Raw genomic sequence first — 22,643 nt, forward strand, 5'->3', positions numbered from 1 at the left:
TAATACAGCCTTGCAAATAACATTTGCTAAGTAAATACTTACATAATAATTTAACTTTAGTGGTACGGATCATCAACTTTGGTTTACATTGCACAGTTAAAATTAAAGATGACTGATTATCCAAGAGCAGATGCAGGCATGAGTTATGTATATACCCATATGATGTTTCTGAGAAGTCCACTTCTCCATGCAGTCATTATTTCTGTCTTATTTCTATCTTCTCCTGTTATGCTTTTTTTTTTTTTTTTTTTTGGTCACATTACAAGAGGTGATACCAAAGAGCCCTATGTTTGTATCTCAACTTCCTACAGTTATGGAAAAATCAGGAACTCTTTCTTCTGAATAGTTCTCCAAAGTGCTTGATTTGAGATGATAGAACTATATACCCATATCTAACCCAATCCTTGTAGCCAAGGAGATGTGATGATTCATTCTGTAACCACTTTCCTGATGGATATATTTTCATGAACATCACAATAATTGCCATTGCTCCACTATCTCATAGCCCTCACGTTTATTTAACAACATATCCAACAATATCTGAAAACTAAGTTGCTTTATTTTCCTTTGAACCCACAGTGGAGTTTGTTCTTTGTCAACCATAGGAACTCAGAACTGAGGACAGAAATGCATGAAAAAAAAAATCAGAATGAATAAATAGTATTTAGGCCAAAAGAATAGATGTCTGCTAAAGCTGAGTTATGAAGGTTTAACACAATGGAAAAGGACATTCCTGAAAAAGCAGTACATGTATAAATTCTGAGTTGTAAAAGAGCAATAAATACAAACTACAAATAGCTCAGCTGGTAAGAGCAAAAAGCACATCTTTGGGAACAACACAGAAGAAGGTTATGGAGGACTAACAGGTCTCATGTTCCACAGGAAGACCTTCTTTTGTAGTTTTCTCTTGAAGAGCATGCATTAATGGTTTCAAGTAGTGTGCATTAGTTATCTACTGATTCACAGTAATTTACTTAAAACTCAGTGGCTAAAAATAGCAAAAATGTATTAGTATTTTTGTGGTTCATGAGTCTGAACATTGACCAGCTTTTATACGACTTCTCTATAAAAGCTCTCCCAAGGTTGTAATGAAAATGTCAACCAAGCTTCTTCTTTTTTTTTTTTTTTTTTTTTTAATTCTAAGCCCTTTTTGAAGCTCATTTGGTTGTTGGTAGTGTTTTGATTCTTTTGTTGCATTTGTAGAACTGAGGTCACCGTTCTCTTACCGTCAGTGGGATTACTCTCATTTCCCAGAAACTTTTGCAGTTCCCTGCCACTGGTCTTGCCACATACCACTTACAACATATTTGCTGATGCTGGAAAATCTCTCTTAAGGTTTTCACTTAAGTCAACCTCACCCAGAATTACTTAGCTTTTGATGAACTCAAAATCAAGTGACTTTCAGCCTTAATTACACTTGTAAAATCCCTCCACCTTTGCCATGTTATATTGGTTTGAAGCAAGTCGGTTCCAGCCACACTCAAGGGGAGAAGATAACACAAGTGTGTGACTCACTGGGGGTCATCTCAATTCCAGTGTCCACTAGACAGTGCACTGGGACAGTGCAGTGTGACGCTTTCCAACCAGTAATCCATTGGTTGATATTTCCTATTAAGCATTTCTTTTCCTAAAAAAAAAAAAAAAAAAAGAAAGAAAGAAAGAAAGAAAGAAAGAAAGAAAGAAAGAAAGAAAGAAAATGGCAGGTTTTTGTGAACATTAATGCTCTTTTTAACCATCATCTCCGTTCTGAGACAGTCTCGTTAATTTCAAAACCTGCCAAAATAGATACATATTATGTAATCTCATTCCACCTGAAAGTGGGCTAAAAGAGTCATTTAAAACTAGATCCCCAACTGAAAATAGATACTCTTTCTCAGAAAATTATTGTTACACTCTTTGACCTCACCAAAACATCCCATTTTAAATAATTTTGTTTTTTTAATGGATATTTTTTCTGATTGAATAAAAATTATTTTGTGAAAAATCCAGTTATTTTGCTCAAGCTATCTCAATCAGCAGGTGATTTGCTGAATATTTTATCATAAATTATAATAATCACTAGCTCAAACAACCAAATGAAATTTGTGGTAATTGTTATGTCCCAAAAGATTACAATTTAGAGAACTTGACATTTTCCCCACTTTTCATCCTACATTTGCACTAACTCGTTGCAATTAAGGGTGTGGGTCAAACAAATGAAAACTACTAATGAAGCAAAAAAGGAAAGTCTTGTACTATTTTGTGGGCTGTGTTGATTGTACTCCCTAGATAATTGTAGCTCCTCAAAGCTTCTCTTAAATATTTTCATTAAAACCTTCATTGAAGTCTATTATTATCTCTGTCTACTGTAGATTTTTTGTTTTTGTTTTTGTTTTAACTGAGGTTCTGGGTTACTAGGAGGTTTTGAATGTGAAAAATCACGGGTCCTCAATTTACTTTAAAAAGTTAAATAAAGATATTTCAAAGATATGGTAAGGTATCAAAATAATGGATTTTGTACTATAAAAAAACCTTAGGTTTAATTCTTAAGTCTGTCTTTGGTACTTACATAATCTTGGTAAAGTAACAAAACCTCTTCAAAGCAAACTTCTTCCTGTCACTTAGCTCTCAATTTTTTTTTTATCAAGCAGTACTTCTTGAGGGCTCGTGCAGAGGGATGTGAAGTTGGTATGTTGGGCAGCAACTCTCCAGTAAATTCCAAAGCAGATTTTCTAGAGCGGATTCATGTCACAGCTGAAAGTGGGTTGCATATCACCAAATCTCCGTTCAGTGAAAGGCATTCAACACAAGGTATGCAGTTTCTGATGAACTAGCGTACATAAGATTAAAAGCAAACCGGCCAACACCCAGGTTCTCAAATTTCAGGGCATATCATAGTTACCCAAAGTGCTTGTTACACTGACAGATCCCCAGGCCAAAGCAAGAGTGATTTGACTCAATATTTTGGGGGTAAGACCTAGAACTCTGCAGGTTGAATAACCTGCAGATTCTGATGCGGGTGGTACAAGGAATAATCACTCTTTCAAGAATGTGTGTGTGCACATGTGTGTGTGTCTGTTTTCTACATAAAATACTAGACATATTAGATAATCTGGACCCCAAAAAAATCAAATAAACTTAAATTTGAAAACCCTATAAAACAGTTCATTATCCTGAAGGGACACATTAAACTCTAGCATATTGAAGGACCTGATGTGTTCTTCACTAAAGAAATAAATTTATCTTCCTCCAACTTAATGTTACATAGACATATTTGTCCACAAAACCAGTTAGCAACCAACAACTATGAATGCCTCTTGCAGACACTGCTGGTGCCCTGCCTGACACTGTGCAGCTGGTGTCTCCAACCCCTAGCTTCTGGGAGTGTTTACTACAAAGATTCACACTTGTAGAAGGCCCCTCTCAGAAATGTCTAGGAGGTTACAGCCAGTAGTTTGCTGGATCCATTCAGCTCACACCAGCTCAGGAGAGCCAAAAGTGCTCTTCTCAACTTGGCATCCAGTGATATCAAATGCTGGTGACTTCACATTGATCACACAGGAGTATTTGTACCATGAAAATCGGCGAACTCTGCCAGTCAGGAAGTTCTGTTGGTTGTTAGCTGATCGTTAATCATTTGCCAATGACTGACTGCTACAGGGGGTGCAAAACTCCAACTTTCTGGCATGAAGTTGTTCGCACTTTCTGGTGCCCTTCACACTCCAGGGTTTCCTTTGAGATCAGTCTGAGAGGATAGATGTCAGTAAAAACCATGTCCTTCCTTTGCTTTGCTCCCTAGCTCTCCTGTTTCCCTCACTCCCTTATCGGTACAGAATTGTTCTGAGATCATTACGCCAGGAAATCACTTCCTGAAAATCTCAGTCTCAGGATCTGCTTGTAGGCAGCCTGACAAGACACAATCTCCTATTGGACCCAGTACTCCACAAAGCACACTTTAAGGAAGACTAAAACGGAAGAATCGAAGTTCTAAATCTGTGATACCCAATCCTCCACGAATATCACTTATTTCAATCACACCTTTGCTGATCTGAGTAAGTGTTGAGCAGCATATGTGTCTCATTTACCTGTGAATATCTTCAGTTTAGAAACTTAGCCTCATTCTCTCTTTCTATATCCTTTAAGGTCCTCATGAGCATTGTGAACGCCTAAAATGTTTTCTCAAACTGTTTTGCCAGTGTCGGGCATGGGCACCCTATTAGGCAGTATGGTGTATTGTTATGGAGCGTAGGTTCTGGTTCATAAGGCCTGGGTTCAGATTTTGTTTTACATTTAATTGAACCAGGGCAAATAAGTTTGCTTATTTGCAAAATAGATATAATATGCTTATATCAAATGTCTGTTTTGAGGATTATTTTTCTTTCCAAACTGGAGTAAATATTTTCAGCTCAAATATTTGTTGAGTCCTCAACATGATAAATAATATTTAGCTTGATAACTGGTACCAAGTTCCCTATTACTTACAAGGCATTACTATCTACTATTACAATGCATCTGGCATGTTATAGGCACTCAATAAAGTTTCTTTACTACAAATTTCTTAAATATTTAGATAATAAACTAGTTTCTATATATTTTAGAGATTTTTTTTTTTTTTTTGGAGACGGAGTCTCGCTCTGTCACCCAGGCTGGAGTGCGGTGGCCGGATCTCTGCTCACTGCAAGCTCCGCCTCCTGGGTTTACGCCATTCTCCTGCCTCAGCGTCCCGAGTAGCTGGGATATTTCACCTAGAGTTGAATTATTTCCCTTTTCTAAATAATCCAAAAGCTACTTCAAATCCCCTGTGGAAAAATGTAGAATACTTAATAACAATAAGCAAATATTCATAGGTAATTAATATTTTTGGTGATTTAGATGGCCTAAGACATAGTAGAAAAGGATACAAGCAAATCCAAACACAGAAACCAGTACCGAAGGACAATGTTGTTAATTCCACGAGAAAGTATGAGATAACAATGATGATGTTATTCCAGTGTTTACCTGTATCTAACAGGGAATATAGTAACTTTTGCTTATTTGGTTTATGCCAAGATATGCCTGGGGAAATGTTATGTGGGCAGTGAGAAATTGAAACCCACACACTCTCACACACATACAAACACACTTTTCTTATGTTCATAGATGGTTTGAAATGCTCGAGAGCAAGTTGATACATCAAGTCAGGTAGACAGAGTGTATTTTTCTGCAGATTGAGAGGAACACCAATTTACCTGTCGGATAAGACAATCTCATCCTGAGAGGTATTTAGCAAAGCTACTTGAAAGGGAGGTAGAACTGCTTTCTGTTGCTTTTAAACAGAGTTTTTTACAGGTAATTGATGAGTGAGATGAAGAAAGAAAGAGAGTGAGAGAGAAAATATTACTCTGCTCAATACTTTCAAATTTCAAGTATATTGCCAATGAAAAGCACACCAGGGCAGTCCTGGTTCCCGGGGGCTAGTTTGTATATTACTACTAATTGAATGACACGGAAACCAGACCTCCCTCCTGTCTCCCACTGCTCCAACATTCCTCCCATTCTTGGAACAAAAATGTCCCACTGTCTTTAACTGTCTACTGTTCTAAGTAACTCTCTGTGAACGTAACCACCCACTTTACTCTGAATGTCTGCGCTCTGCAGATCCCAGCTCCTGTGTGCGCAATTAGTCATGGCTACAGGGCTTTTATCCTGTGGTGAGAGAAGAGGCTGTCATCCCTAGCTTCCTCTTGCAGCTGGGCTTAGAAGATGCCTTGAGTTATGCATATATTTTTCTCCTTTGCATAAGCAGTACATTCAAAATCTAGCCAGCCCACCGAGAATGTGCTACGTGCAGATTTCAAGTCTTCATAGCAGTTTCATGAAGGAACTTGTTCCACGTCAGTCAGTTATTTGGATTGCCTCTCCTAGTTTCTCTCTCAACTCTCCCTCTTTACAAAGATTCTTTCTGCAGTAATTACTTAATTGTATTACCATAATGTAAGTAGTTTTCCCTTTGGCCTCCGAAGGTTTGCTGAAAATCACTGACAAAAGGCAGATTAATGGGAGAAAAAGCAGACAAATTTATTTGGTCATAGTTTGACATGACTTGGTAGCCTTCAGAATGAAGACCCAAGGATACAGGGGGAACTGTTGGTTTTTATGCTTGGTTCAAGAGAGTATGAACAACCTCGTAGAAATATGATTGGACAGAAAGGGTATGATCTAATGCTAATAGACTGAGTGGGAAAACCCAGAAAAGCGTGTCTGTTTTGATTCATCTTGGCATCTCTGTGAAACCTTCCTTCCTTCCGGGTATAAGGCAAGACCCTTTCTGGATGGGAAGGTCTTATGACCTACACTTAAATAAAGTACGTCAGAAAATTTCTATGATGGCCAGTTTTTATACAGAAAAGTGGGAGGGGGGAATTAAAGTAATGTTTTTAGGTTTTATGACTTGCTTTGGGTAAGAGTGGTTCTGGTTTTCATGATCCACTGTGAGGAAGAGAGATTCTAGTTTATATGGCTAGCCTCTGGAGAGAATGAGGGGCCAGAGACAGGAGGGCAGAAGAAGCTCAGAGAGAAACTTTTTCTTCTGAGGCCTTTATTTTGGGGTATCATTTTCTGAGCCTCAACAATAGTCAAGTCACCCACATTTTCTACATTTTATTTCATCTGAAACAGGATAGAAATGGCAACCTTCTTTAAAGTGGAAAACGCCGTTAGAGGACTGTGAAAAATATATGCCCATTAATGGTTGGTATTTTTGATTTTCTTCAACCTGCTCCCTTCACTCAGTCCCAGACATCAATGAAGCACACAGTTTGGGTGGTGAATGAGGTGACGATTGAATCCCAGTGTCTGGACTGCTTGCTTGGAGATTAAGCCTGATCAGACTCACTCTTTGAACACTTACATGGTCAAAGAGCTTGCCATATGTATTCATATTTAAGTATCAATAGTGTCATGTCTTAGACATGTCAAAAGTGAGGCAGGGATTTAAGTAACCTATATCATTTTGCTTCTAAAAATCACATCCTGAGTTCTAACTCGGGGTCTGTCTGTCTGTGTTAATGCCAGATATGGATTATTTTTTCTCAAACCCGTGGTTGCCAAACTACCTAGTGAGTCTCCAAAACCACTATTAGATGTGAATTCACATAGATGTTTACTATCATTGAAGGACATTAGCACTTACTTCAGCCAGGTAAGATCCATTGTTTGTTATAGTCAGCCCATGGACCCCAGGGGCTTTTAGTTAGTTTGTTTTTTCCCAAAGCAATGTGCTTTTTTTTTTTTTTTTTTTGGTTGCCATCTTGTCAATTTATAACTTTCATTGAGAAAAAAATGGAAAGTAATGGAAAGGTAGGTAAATCAATTAAGTCACTTAACCTGTGTGAGCCTGTTTTTCCCAACTTATTTCTTAGAAGAAAGTGTTTTAGCATGCACTTCTTATTTTAGAATATGGAATGTTGAAGTAACTTGATTAAGATAATACAAATAAGTAGAAGGCCAAGGGCTTGATTCATGACCTCATCCTACCTCTTTCTGATGATATTTGCATTATTGAATGCTGCTTTCAATTATTCTGCAGCATTTTTTTGGGAAATATCGTACCCAGTGATCATGTCACCCTGATGGATTATATAGGTGGAGTTTATGCACACTTTGTAAGTCTAATATGGCAAGAAAGTGCTCTCCTTTGAAAAAGAAATTACTGAGTTACTAATTTAAAATTTTATGATCTGGTGCCAGAGCTATAATAACACTGAAATTTTCAGGCTAAAGCAAAATCATGAGGGCAATAATTGTGTCATTTTCAAGATAGTAGAATATTTCAAAAGCCTCAAGCCACATGTACTTTACTTTGATCACATAAACGTTGAAAAGGTTTACCCTGTTATGCACCAGAACAACGATTCGCTATCTCAAGCCTTATATCTGCCTCTCTTTTTATTTTAGAAACCAAGCTTTAGGTGATATTTAATGTTTCCATAAATAGGGCTCTGTGTCATCTTTATTTGTCATGTGCCCTTTTGCCTAGGATGCTACCACTCAATCCCCCCTTCATTCATTAAGCAGATGTGTTTGTTTTAACAAGTTTTGTTTTGTTTTTTGTTTTTTTAGATGCAATGCAACTGTAACCCAACTCTAAAAGCATTTTAAAACAATGGGATCTAATTTTTATAAATAATAAGTCTGGAGGTAATCAGGATCCAGAGTTGATTAAAATGGGTTGAGTCAATGGATATTCTCCAGGAGTCATATTTATACCCCTTTCCACTATACTTATGGAGAATATACTAAAGATAGAAAAATATTTTCAGGGTCCCAAAATGGCAATCCTAGTTGCAAGTGCTATATGCTATGAATAAGGAATTATTACTTTGTGGTTGTTATATTAAAGGAGTAAGAAAACCTTTTACAAAAGTCCCTCAGCAACCTCTCAATTAGTCTTATTATCCAGAATCATATTACATGCCCAGACCTAAATCTATCATTGATCAAGGAAACGATCCACCCTGATTGGCTTAGAGAAAATCTAATTTACCAACTAGAACTGGGGCTGGAGCTAGAAGTCTGTCTCCTGAACACTTCCAACCAACCGTACTTCAAACAAGAAAGAAGGTGAGGTAGAATGGGGATTGTGGATAGCTATTTGGATAGGTAACCAAGCTTCTTTGCCACTGCATTCTCCAAATTTAAATGAAGGTGTTAAATTTTCTGTGAAGTCTTCTCTGGTCAGGCCAGAGAACGTTGGTAATTTCCCTTTCTGCACTATATCTGAATCTTGTACATACTTTACTATTTTAATTATCCTATTACATTGCACAAAATAAAATTAAATGGGAGTCTCCCCTAGCATTAGCAAACTCCTCATGAAACAGACAAGTGTTTTATTCATCTTCATAGCCATAACATCTAACAATGATTGGCTCATAATTGGTTCTCAATCAGTGTTTATTAAGTATAATTGGAAAGTAAATTCTATTCATACAGGTAACCATTTCTAAATTCAATACATTATTTACGATAACATTTAAAAAGAATATTTTACTTTGCTTACAAGAAGGAATCAGTGCTAGGCAAACATTATAAATGATAGCTAAGAAATTGCAACTACATGGAAAAACTACAAAGTGAAAAGCGAAAAATTATTATACATTGGAACCTATAGTAGAAAGATGCATAGATATGCTAATACAAGCAAAACAAAATATTGATAGAATTCAGGTGGTAGGTTCAAGTGTGTTCACTGTAAAATTTTTTCAACTTTCCTTTGACATATTTTCATAATAAAATCTTAGAAAATAAAATTATTGAAACTGTTCCTTGGTTATAATTTTGTTAACTATTTTGGGAAAATGTTAAAATAAAACAAGAAAATATAGAAAAGATAAATGAAGTCAGGTTTAGGAGACAATAAAGTTTTTTTTTTCTTTTCCTTTCAATGATTGTTACAATGTGCTTTGGACAAGGCAATGTTATATTGGAAAACCAGAGACACATTGAAGTGGAGTTGTAATAGAATCTGGAAATTAAAAAAATATATATTATGGTTAAAACTAATATCTACATAAAAGTCTACATTTTAGATTGTATATTTAGCAACATATAATAATGTAATACATTAATCGTATAGAGAAACACCAAATTGCATTTATAAACCAAGACATAACATCTGAGTCTAATCATTTTATATTAAAACAAAAAGTTGTGAGTATGAGAAAATATAAGAACAAAATGGGTGTGGAATATGCTCATCATTTCCAGTGTGTTTTTTATTTCTAATTCAGCTTTTATTATAGAAAACACTCAAAGTATATTTATTTCATAACTATCATGTAGTGTATTCCAGCCACTATGCCCTTCTAACTTTGAATTGTGTCAAAAATTCTCCATCTGCTGGTAACCAAGGAAAGAATGAAATTATTCAATAAGGTTGAGCAGTGTAAACTCTCCTCTATTACAATTTTTTTTATTTTTTCTAATATGAGACTGACATCCAGCCAGTATCAACTCTATTTAATTCTCTCCGGTCTATTTATTCACTGATGGCACGTATAACTTTCCACCTAAGAGCCAAGTATAGAATTTACTGACACCTGGAAAGCAGATGTGTCCAGCTAATGGCGTCTCCTTTCTGCTGACCGTGACCTCTCCCTTATGAAGGACACAATTCTGCAGCTGAGACTCACCTCAAAGGTGAAAGGAAGCCCCTTCTGTGAAGGAAATAAGATTGATAGTGAGAAAGTGATCCCACCATAAAATGAGTGCCCCAATTAACAGATTAATGACAGTATTGTAGGATTTGGCTTACTGAGAAAACTTAGTACAAAGAGAAGAGTAAATTCACTCTGAATCAAGATTGTTCCTAACACCAAAGAAAATGCTTTCCATTTTGCTTTATAATTTCACTATCTCTTCTTCATTTGGATAGGTATGTCTTTTCATTGGTGTGTTTGTGATTATAAATGTGCACTGATAACAACACACACATATATGTTTATATGAGGGGACAGTGAGACTGAGAGTTGTTTCTGCTGTTAATAATGAGGATGATTACATTATTTTCCTGTTGTTGATGTGAAACTTACCACAAATTTCGTGTTCTAAAACAATGTACATGTCATATTTTAGGTTCTGGAATTCAGAAGTATGAAATGGGCCTTTGGCTAAAATCAAGACTGTCCTTGATGTTAGCAGGGCAGCGTTCCTTCTGGAGGCTCTAGGAAAAAAATCCTTTTGCTTGTCTTTCTCAGTTTCTAGAGGCTGCCCTCAGCCCTTAGCTCACAGCCTCCTTACATCTTCAAAGTCAACAATGGTTCAGAGCGTTTGTCAACAGTGTATCACTCAGACACTTACTTTTCTGCTTCCGAACTCCACTTTTTAGAAAAACACTTAAAGACCCACTTTTTATTACACTGGGTCTAACCCAGGTGATCCAGGATAGTCTTTCTACTTTAAAGTCAAATCGTTAATGTATTAGTCTTTTTTGTATTGCTGTAAAGGAATACTGGAGACTGGGTAATTTATAAAGAAAACAGGTTTATTTGGGCTCACAGTTCTGCAGACTATAAAAGAAGTATAGTGCTAGCTAGCATCTGCTTCTAGTGAGGGCCTCAAGAAACTTACGATCATGGTGGAAGGCAAAAGGGGAGTAGGCTTATCATATGGCGAAAGAGGGAGCAAGGAAAAGTGGGGACATGGTGTCAGGTTCCTTTAAGCAACCAGCTCTTTCATGAACTAATAGAATGAGAACTCACTCATTACCATGCAGAGGTCACCAAGCCATCTATGAGGGAGCTGATCTGCCTCTGTGAACCTGATACTCCCCCCAGGCCCCACCTCCAACATTGTGGACCACATTTCAACACGAGATTTGCAGAGAACAAAGGTCTAAAATATGTCAGTTAGCAAACTCACTTCCCCTTTTCTATGTAACATAACATATTCACAGGTTCCAGAGGTTAAGATGTGTACATGAGGGAGAAGGAGGTCATTATTCTCTCTACTCCAATGATTGATACAGATTGTTAGTTTGTACCTTACTCTTCTTTTTTCTCTCCAAGGAACGTGATTTGCTAATTATTGACTGTGTGACTGTGTGTCAGGTAATTTACTAAATGTTGGACCTATAGTTACTTCTTTACCATATTCTCTTTCATGAGATAAATAATTTTAAAATATAATTTATCCCTTCAACAAATAAGAAAACTGAGATCCTGGGGGCTAGAATATTTCCAATCACAGAATGGTGATTTTTATTTAAATCTCTTTAACTATAAAACCATCCCATATGCTGGAACCATGACATCCTACCCCTACTAGCCTAGAGAAAAAAAATGATTTCACGAATCTTGTGAACTCTGATATTTGAAAAGAATAAGAAAAACAGTGCGAACACTTATGGACATCATTAGCAATCACAGAAATAATGAAATCTCTAGAAGAGATTTATATGAAAAAGATAGCCTCTGATTAGTAGACAGACAAGTTGAAAGTGTTTTTCGTCTCCTTTAATGCTGCTGTCAGGAAATTTCTGCAATTGAACTAGTATCCCAATTATTAATTCATTCAATGGTATTTATTAAGCTTAACTATGCATCAAGCACAGCACCAGCATGTAGGAACAAAATGGTAGGCCAGAACTTGTCTGGTCTCTGTCTTTATAGAGCCAATGACTGAATTGGGAAAACAAAAATTATTTAAACAACCTAATACATAGACATTAAGTTTCAACCCTGATAAATGACATAAAAGGGCTAGATATGAAAACACAGTACATAGGGGATTCATCAAATTGTGCAGGGGAGCAGATAAAGAAAGATGTCCATAACATGAATTGAAGGGCTAGGCAGGAGGTAATCAGGCTAAGACAGAAAGGTAGAGCTTTACACTTGAGAGAACAGAGTGGACAAAAGATCCTGGTGGTGAAAGGAATTTGATATTCTCAATTTAGGAAACCAGTGTGGATGGAGGACATAAAAAATGGCAGGGGACGGGGAACAAACATTATGCAAGATCATCTGGGAAAGGTAGGCATGAGGTATGTCATGCAGGCTATCCCACTGGTCCCTCCCTAAGAAACACGATTTAGTACCCGAAAGCACTCAGCACAAAGGTGTTTAGGGGTAGGAGGAGGGTCATGAGCATTTCACCGCAAGGTGATTTTACTTCCAAGACAGAGTGTTTGAGAAAAATCTACGCTGCTCTCTGTGCTAGGTGAGACCCAGCCTTTCATTGGTAACCATCTGGTATACCAGATTCAGAGCAAGACTCTCATCATTTTAGATCATTCTGTTAAGTGAAACCTGAAGAACATGTGCTCCATCCCGTGATGCTGAGCTCTGTGTTTGACATGGTTGCTCTCCAAGGAGAGTGGGCCTCCAGGGGTATCAGGAGAGGCCGTATTAATCACTTAGGTAATTTACAGCTGTTGTAACATAATGGAACCCCAGAGTCTTACAGAGTTAGCATTCAGCACGTTTAAGGAGGAAAATGATGGTAATTAAAAATGGCATCTCTAATTAGGAAGAGGTTAATTAGTGAGAGGCTGGAAGGACTGAGGAGCCGAGGTCTCCCATTTCCCAATCTGTGGCTCCCTTGCAACTGGCTTTAGTGCTGTCTACTATCTTCTTCTCTCTTGCCTACAGGGTAGTGATGGACTTGGGGGCACACTTGCTTCTTCAATGTGTACAGCAGCACTATAACATTGATAAGAAAGCATCTGATGTCTTAAAATCTGTCGCAGTGTTTGATATAAAAAGGGGTAAGTATATGAATGAACTCCTCGGTCAACTCTGGCTAAACACACTTACAAGACCCAGGAAAGTAAGAAAAATAGGCTTTTGAGGATCCAAAATTGCTGATGCACTTTACTCCAATTCTCAGCCTCTCTCAGAACCTATTTATGCACATTTTATAGACAATCAAAACTGTTGTGATTATATTGAGTAGCAACATAAAAGTGACACCAGATTAGCAAGGGAGATAAATGACTACTGCTGGATACTCTGACAGTTGGGAGAAGTGAGAGTGATAGACAAATATGATTAAGACTAAATACACAAAATCAAAATAGAAACTATAACTGAAAAGTAAAAACAAAAAAGTAAAAATTAAAGTAGAAGGAAAACTTATTTTTATGCCAATAAGGCAGGCAGTGGATATGCATATACCTTTTGGCACATCGTTTACACTAACAATCTATGCCTAACTTTGTCTTTTCAAGATGATTCAAGATTATCATTATATTTATTTTAATCTATTTAATTACATATATTTGACTGTCTTCTTCTTCTTCTTCTTCTTCTTCTTCTTCTTCTTCTTCTTCTTCCTCTTCCTCTTCCTCTTCCTCTTCCTCTTCCTCTTCTTTCTCTTCTTCTTTTTCTTCTTCTTCTTTTAACTGCTCTCACCCAGGCTGGAGGGCAGTTGCACAGTCTTTGCTCAGTGCAACCTTCAGCTCCCAGGTTCAAGCGATTCTCCTGCCTCAGCCACCTTGGGATTACAAGTGTGAGCCCTCACACCAGGCTAATATTTTGCATTTTTAATAGAGATGGGGTTTTACCATGTTGGCCAGGTTGGGCTGAAACTTCTGACCTCAAATGATCCACCCACCTTGGCCTCCTGAAGTGCTGCAATTATAGGAGTGAGCCACTAACCCCAATCACTTGGCTATCTTCTTAATCTTCAAAAGTTTAACACATCTAAAGACTATGCATGTTTGTGTGTGTGTTCCATGTGTGTGCAATGTGACATATCACTGCATGTTCTCTTAAATATCAAAATTTGTCAAAAGAGACGACTAATTCCCAAGCATCACCCTTTCTTCTGATGAGTAAATTTTAGATAGCATAAGTTGCTTTATGCTGTCTAAGGCACCTTTAATTCTCCAAAAGATATACTTTAAAAATTTAGGAAATTATAATGTTACAGTTCCATGAACATTTGTGCTACTTAGGAAGAGTTTTTATTTTTTAAACATTGCAAGAGCCCTGTGGAAGTAACACGAGGGCCCACTGAGGAATTTGGTGGGGTGGAAAGAAAGTCCCCATTTACTTGTGAACCAAAACAGTTCTAACCGTATCTGTTTATATAATGACCCTCTATGTAATATCTAATTGAGAAAAAGAGTTCCAATAATTGTTTTGAAAAGTATTTGAGCCATTGTTTAAGAGAAAGAAAATCCGTCATAGATTTTAAAACATGTTATGTGTCGGCTACTTTGTATCTATTATCTTAGGTAACAATTACTACAATCTTTGCCAGGAATGACAATCTATTTTACAGGTGAAGAGACTGAGCATAGAGATTAAACACTTTGTTGAATGTTACTCTACTCTATCAGGTGGAGCTACAATAGAGAATTCATGATTTATGTCCTTTTGAGTCCCAAACCATTCTCAGTTAGCTAATACCAGTTACTGTGCAGGATGCAGGCATTCACAAAAACAATTAATGCAATTCTAATTTGCACTCTAATAAGGTGTCCTGTTGCTCTAGAAGAGTTAGCTGCAATAACATAAAACATTCCAACATAACGTTCTATCATATGATATAGGATAATGCCATGTGTTACAATAATGATTATTATAAAACTTATTAAACCTTTTAATCATTTAGACATATATAGAGAGGGAGATGATACACTGATATATACTTTTCACCTTGCCCTCCGTAGTCCAATAAAGATCCCATTTCTTATATAACCAGCTCTCATATAATTGAACTAAAGCTTGAAATAAAACTGATATATTCACTGCATCTTAATAGACTCTTAAATTTTCTTAGGTACGATAGAAGAACTAGTTGTATCTGCCGTCCTAAATTAATGAATTTTCAGCATTCTAGAAGAAGGCAGTCTAGAGTAGTTACGGGGAGCTTTGTACAGTTGGAATGCCAGGCTCCAACCATTGGATTCACCACCTAATGACTGTTCACATGGTCAGGATGTTGCACCTCTCTGAGCCTTAGTTTTTAGCTATAAATTGGAAATAATAATAAGGATACTTAGTCTCAATTTATGGTGATTAAATGAGATATACCTATAATGCTTTTAGCAGAATGTCTTCAAGGAAGGTAGGATCTCGCCACATACAAGTTACATGTTCTAAAATATAAAATACTTGCAATTACAAGATGACTGTCAATTGATATTGGGAGATAGGAGACAGTGCAGTAAAGTGATTATGAGTGAAAATCTTGAGTTTAAGTAGCTATAGATTCCATCACCCTCTCTGTTACTGTTAATTCTGTAGCCTTCATTAATTTACTCAGACTTTCTGATACTCAGTTTTCAAATTTGTGGAATGGGAAAAATGACCATACCCAGTTCATAAAATTTTTGTAAGGACTAAGTTAGTGATTTTATGCAGTGTACTTAATTAAAATGATGCCTAATGTAGAAAAAGCACTCAATAAGTATTTGCTGCTATTATTTATGTTAATGAAAAATAGAAGTTATAAAGAGCATTTTATTAGAGAAAGTTAATAAAGTATTCTTCTCTCTTCTAGGCCAAGTGATAGTCTTCTAAGAACAACTCACAGAATTGGAATTTGGGAGGCAAGTTATGGTATCTCAAACATGTATGAATAAAAACAAACTAAAAATGAGAACCTAACAAACTAAGTAGTAGTAGAACAAAAGCGAGGGATTGAGAATAAGCTCCACTATAGACTTTGCTTCACTGTAGGTGGGTTTTGCGTGAGCCGGATCCATCTCACCTTGAAATGGATCTAGCCCAAGAGCGCTGTACAAATAACCAAGGTAACTGAGCCTGGGAATCTATAAGTGGGATTAATAAGCAGCCATCTGGGGAACTGCAGTTGGGGTGCAGCATATGGTCTAGGGAAATGCTAAGGAACCAAAAAATAATAATTCACCTTAGAAAGAATCAGTGAATGTTTGCCAAATTAAGAAGTTTTTAATGTAAATTATAAATGGTCACATAAGAATATGTTGGCCCCATTCTTCCCCATCTCTCAGTTCTAGCATAGAAATAATCAGCTGCCTAAAAATGAGGGTGGGGGAAGGGAGTGAAAAAGCAAAACAAGGTAAAATAACAGCTTTTAAAGAAAGAAAGAAAGAAAAAAGGAAACAATTTTTAAAAAATCCAAAACTGTGCTATTCTTAGCCTCCTCCCCAGTGGCAGACTCTGACTTTGGGGCAGAATTTGCAAAAGTAGAAAAAATAAATAGGCTATATCAGTTTAAATAATAACATTTTGGTTTTTAAACAGATATTAGCAAAAAAAGTATAAAATATTAAACATGACAACATGGAGTAGTACCACAAAGTAGGTTAATCGAACACATCTGTGGGGCACCTTGGTCTGTGAGGTTGCAACTTCTGAATTAATATTTTAGGTTTTGTGTTGACTTTCAGTGCTGAGGTACACAGGTGTTTCCTTGCAAATTCTTTGTTGAACTAGTGACTTACTGATTGTGAGAGACTCTGATCCCGATAAATGGAATAGAAGGGCACAGAGGTTATGCTCCCTTGACTACTATATTCTCTCAGATATTCTGAATTATCCTCCAATTTGAAAAACAGTTCTAAAATTTAATAGGTAGTAGAACTATTTGCTTGATTTATCTTTTAAAAATTGCAGTGGCATTTTTACTCTTTTACAGAATCATTTTACTTTGCCCTTGGGTACCAACACAATGTGTCCTTTAGATATATAAATTTGATGAGCTGGTTGAATAGAACATTTCTTTTTCCATAAAATAATGACTTCTATATTAACCACTTAAGCCTCCAGGCAAGTAACAGATCTTCATTCTTTATAAATAATGTGAGACTTTCTTATGGCAGATAAATGTCAAGTATTAAACATCCATTGTCAACAAACCTCCTTGTGGTGGAAGTCAGATGTCCAACGATAGCAATATGTCTACTTTTCTCTCTTTGGACTACTTTGAAACCAGGGAAATTTTACTTTGCGTGGGAGAGAGACAAGTAAGAACATTTGCAACAGTCATAAACTTTTTCTGAAGTTATTACAGCACAAAGAGGAAAGCTAAAAGAACACTAGTTTAGACATCAGTCACTTTTGAGTTTGAATACAACATTCAGCATTGAAAAGCTATGTGACTATTGACAAGTAACTTACCTTCTCTGAGTTTGAGTTTGTCCACTGGATAATCTCACACACACACACACACACACACACACACACACACACACCCCGTTCATGTTCCAAGTTTTAGTCACTAGCAAAAGTTATGTTTATAACCAATTTGTAAGTTTCTCTTCATTTATATTTAACCTTCTTTATAACAAAACAGAGATATCAGATTCAAAGGTTTTTAAAAAAGGAAATCAACTGCAATTTAAAAATACTCTTTGAAAAATTGTTTCTTTTTGCTGTGTATTGAGTCTCCCCATTCCTATAATCCCTTCAATCTTAAACGTTCGAGAAATATTTACTAATCTAATATTTGGGAAGGAACATAACATAGGTGAATGGATAAGAGATTTGTGTTTGTATTCAGCTGTGTAAGCATGAGTTATTTTGAACTCATGGCTTCTTAATTTGTAATACTAAAATAAATATATCAAATAGTACTTTTATAACGATTAAATAATATAACAGAAGTAAGGTGGCTGAAGCACAGACCAAACAATAACAACAATACTTCCTACTATTAAATTCTAGGTAGTGTGCTATAAGTTGTGAGCATTAAAAGTGGCTATTAATTTTGGTACCCGACAAGAAGTTTAAAGTAAAGAAAGAACACAATTAAAGTAGAGAGTTGCAGTACAATAAAGCTGAAGGTTGACTTTACTGTGACTGAGTCATAGCTGTACTCTAATTACACTGTTCTTATGATCACTGACTTTCCTGGGATTCAATAAAAATGTTTGTTAAATACATTTTAATATAATTATTGCTAATATGTATTGTTTCATATATTCATGAGGTAAAGTCACAATTCTTGATTTATCTAATAAGATGAACCCCTAATTTATTAGCAAGAAATCTAGTTTCCTTCTTTTGAGACTCCTCTCCTTCAAGCTGTCCCCAAACTCTTAAGAGTTGCTCTGTCCAAAATTGGAATCTATTCTCTTTTAATAGCAGGTTATAGAGAAAACCCAATTCTGTTCATTTAATTACTGTCAACATTGTTTGCTATTACACAGGATCACAATTGAATGATGGTCCTGCACACTCTGATAGATGATCCTTGTCTATTTACTGGCCCAGATCCCTGTGCAGACCATGATCAATTCTTAAGAGACAATGATAGCAAGCCCTCAGCACTGAGATGGCCCAAATGTGTCCCAAGGAACAGGGCATGCCACGGTTATAACTCTTTGCAACTCCCCTCTTCCCCTTTTTTCATATAAATAGCAACTCCTAAGAACCATGGGATCAAAGTAAGTGCTACTATTGTATCTTCATCTTTCCAGTGACTTTCTCTTTCCAAGGAATAAGAGAGCCTCTCAAAATACAACAGAAATTACTGTACTCTTCTCTCAAGCAATGACAGCCTACTTGCTTTAGCTTTGCATAAATAGAAAAAAAAAGAAAGAAACAGAAAGAAAACAGGAATAACTATTCTAGGTGATATAGTGACATATTCTTTCTACTGCTATATAAATATTAAGCCATCATTTTAAACAGTCCACCAAAGTGCATTGGACTTAAGCTGTACTTTGGCGGACATGCTATGCAATGAGAAGGCATTGCAATGAGGCACAAATCAAATTAAAAACTGTGGTCTTCCACCACCTCTCAGAGTAGAGCTCAGCACAAGAGGACCATGCATCCCTCATTTTTTAAATGTACTGGAGCACAGAACTTAAGAATATGTGCTTTATAAGCACTCCTGTGTTTGAACCTATTCTAATAAATTAACCACTGGGCGATCAAGACGAAGAAGAAACGAAGGACTGAATATCATGGTCTGAAGACCAAATTACACCATATCTTCAGTGGAGACTCCAGGAAGATGTTTTAAACTGGGAAAGTCCATGATAGTATCTGTGCTTCAGGAAGCTCATTCCGCAAGTTGAATAGAAAACAATACCTCTGCTTAAAGGCTGTTTTCAAATCAGAAATCAGAAAAACATTTAATATAAAGTTTTATAATTTCTTATAGAAAATAGAGAAATTTAAAATAATTTGGGGAAAATGTGAACTCTCTCTGATATGGTTTGTCTATGTCACTACCCGAATCTCATGTTGAATTATAACTCCCACAATTCCCACATGCCATGGGAGGAACCCAGTGGGAGGTAATTGAATCATGGAGGTGGGTCTTTTCCAAGCTGTTCTCCTGAGAGTGAGTAAGTCTCACAAGATGCGATGGTTTTAAAAATGGGATTTTCCCTGCACAAGCTCTTCTTCTCTTGTCTGCCGTCATGCGAGATGTGCCTTTCACCTGCATGATTGTGAGGCTTCCACAGCTATGTGGAACTGTATATCCATTAAACCTCTTTCTTTTGGGTATGTCTTTATTGGCAGCATGAAAACAGACTAATACAGTAAATTGGTACCAGTAGAGTGGGGCGATGCTGAAGATACCAAAAATGTGAAAGCAGCTTTGGAACTGTATAACAGGCAGAGATTGGAGCAATTTGGAAGGCTCATAAGAAGATGGGTAAATGTGGGAAAATTTGGAAATTCCTAGAGACTTGTTGAATGACTTTGCCCAAAATGCTGATAATGATATGAACAATAAAGTCCAGGCTGAGGTGGTCTCTGATAGAAATGAAAAACTTGTCAGGAACTGGAGCAAAGGTGACTATCATTATGTTTTAGTAAAGAGACTGGCAGCATTTGGCTCCTGCCCTAGAGATTTCTGGAACTTTGAACTTGAGAGAGATGATTTAAGGTATCTGGCAGAAGGCAAGGAGGAGCAAGTCACATCTTACATGGATGACAGCAGGCAAAGAGAGGGTACCTGGCGGAAGAAATTTATAAGCAGCAAAGCATTCAAGAGGTGATTTGGGTGCTGTTAAAGGCGTTCAGTTTTAAAAGGGAAACAGAATGTAAAAGTTTGGAAAATTTGCAGCCTGACAATTCAATAGAAAAGAAAATCCCGTTTTCTGAGGAGAAATTTATGCTGGCTGCAGAAATTTGCATAAGTAATGAGGAGCCAAATGTTAATCACCAAGACAATGGTGAAAATGTAACTTTGGGAGGAAAAAATGGTTTCGCAGGCCAGGCCCAGGGTCCCTCTGCTGTGTGCACTCAAGGGACTTGGTACCCTGTGTCCCCGCCACTCCAGCCATGACTACAAGAGTCGAAGAAACAGCTCAGGCTGTTGCTTCAGAGGGCGGAATCCCCAAGCCTTAATAGTGGTGTTGAGCCTGCATGTGCACAGGAGTCAAGAATTGAGGTTTGAGAACCTCTTTCTAGATTTCAGAGGATGTGTGGAAATGCCTGGATGCCCAGGCAAAAATTTGCTATGGGAGTGCCACAGGGGCCCTTAAAAAGAACCTCTGCTAGGGCAGTGCAGATGGAAAATGTGGGTCAGAGCTTTCACTCAGAGTCCCTACTGGGACATCAACTAGTGGAGCTGTGAGGAGGGCCACAGTTCACCAGACCTCAGAATGCTAGATCCACCAACAGCATGCACCATGTCCCTGGAAAAGCCACAGACACTCAATGCCAGCCCATGAAAGCAGCCAGGAGGGGTGTATACTCTGCAAAACCACAGAAGTGGAGCTGCCCAAGGCTGTGGGAACCCACCTCTTGCTTCAGCATGACCTGGATGTGAGACATAGAGTCAAAGGAGATCATTTTGGAGCTTTAAGATTTGGCTTCCCTGCTGGATTTTGGACTTGCATAGGCCCTGTAGCCCCTTTGTTTTGACCAATTTCTCCCATTTGGAATGGCTGTATTTACCCAATACCTGTACCCTCATTGTATCTAGGAAGTAACTAACTTGCTTTTGATTTTACATGTTGCTATGCAGAAGGGGCTTGCCTTGTCTCAGATGAGACTTTAGACTGTGGACTTTTGAGTTAATGCTGAAATAAGACTTTGGGGGATTGTTGGGAAGGCATGGTTGGTTTTCAAATATGAGAACATGAGATTTGGGAGGGGCCAGGGGCAGAACGATATGGTTTGGCTGTGTCCCCACCCAAATCTCATCTTGAATTGTAACCCCCACAATTCCCATATGTCATGAGAGGAAGTCAGTGGGAGGTAATTGAATCATGGGGGAAGGTCTTTCCCGTGCTGTTCATGTGATAGTGAATAAGTCTAACAAGATGTGATGTCTTTAAAAATGGAAGTTTCCCTGCACAAGCTGTTCTTCTCCTGTCTGCTGCCATGTGAGATGTGCCTTTCACCTTTTCTCATGATTGTAAGGCCTCCCCAGACACATGGAACTGTAAGGCCATTAAACCTCTCTCTTTTGTAAATTGCCCAGTCTCAGGTATATCTTTATCAGCAGTGTGAAAATGAACTAATATAATTTCTGACATTAAAATATTATAATAAAAGCAATTTTGGAATATTCTAAAATCAATCTACAAGTATAATCAATGAAATATACAATTCAGTAGGAGTTTGCCATCCAGAATTTGAAACTTAAACTATGGCTATCATATGTAAAGTAGTGTAGCATGGCAGAGGGAGAGAGAAACAGACTTGCTGCAGATTAAGTAAAGTATGCAACACAGACAAAGCTATTTTAGTATTTTAAATAATTAAAAAGTGACCAATTCAATAAACTGTCTTGTGAAATTGGCCAACTATTTGAAAGAAGTATAATGGTAGATTATTATTTCACACAATATACGTAAGATTATCAATATGAGGTAAATATTTTAAAACTAAATTGAAGGCTAATGTTACTTGAAATAATGCATAAATATTTATGTAATCTTTGTACAAAAGGGATTTTTGAACAAGATACCTGATCTAGTTTGGCTCTGTCCCCACCCAAATCTCATCTTGAATTGTAGCTTCCACAATTCCCACGTTATGGGAGGGACCTGGCGGGAGGTAGTTGGATGATGGGGGTGGGTCTTTCTCATGCTATTTTCATGATAATGAATAAGTCTCATGAGATCTGATGGGTTTATAGACAGAGGTTCCTCTGCACAAGTCCTCTCTCCTTTGCCTGCTGCCATGTAAGAAGTCCCTTTGCTCTTCCTTTGTCTTCTACCATGATTGTATGTCCTCCCTAGCCATGTAGAACTATAAGTCTATTAAATCTCTTTTTCT

This window comes from Chlorocebus sabaeus, chromosome 5, assembly GCF_047675955.1.
Source record: "Chlorocebus sabaeus isolate Y175 chromosome 5, mChlSab1.0.hap1, whole genome shotgun sequence".
Lineage (NCBI taxonomy): Eukaryota > Metazoa > Chordata > Mammalia > Primates > Cercopithecidae > Chlorocebus > Chlorocebus sabaeus.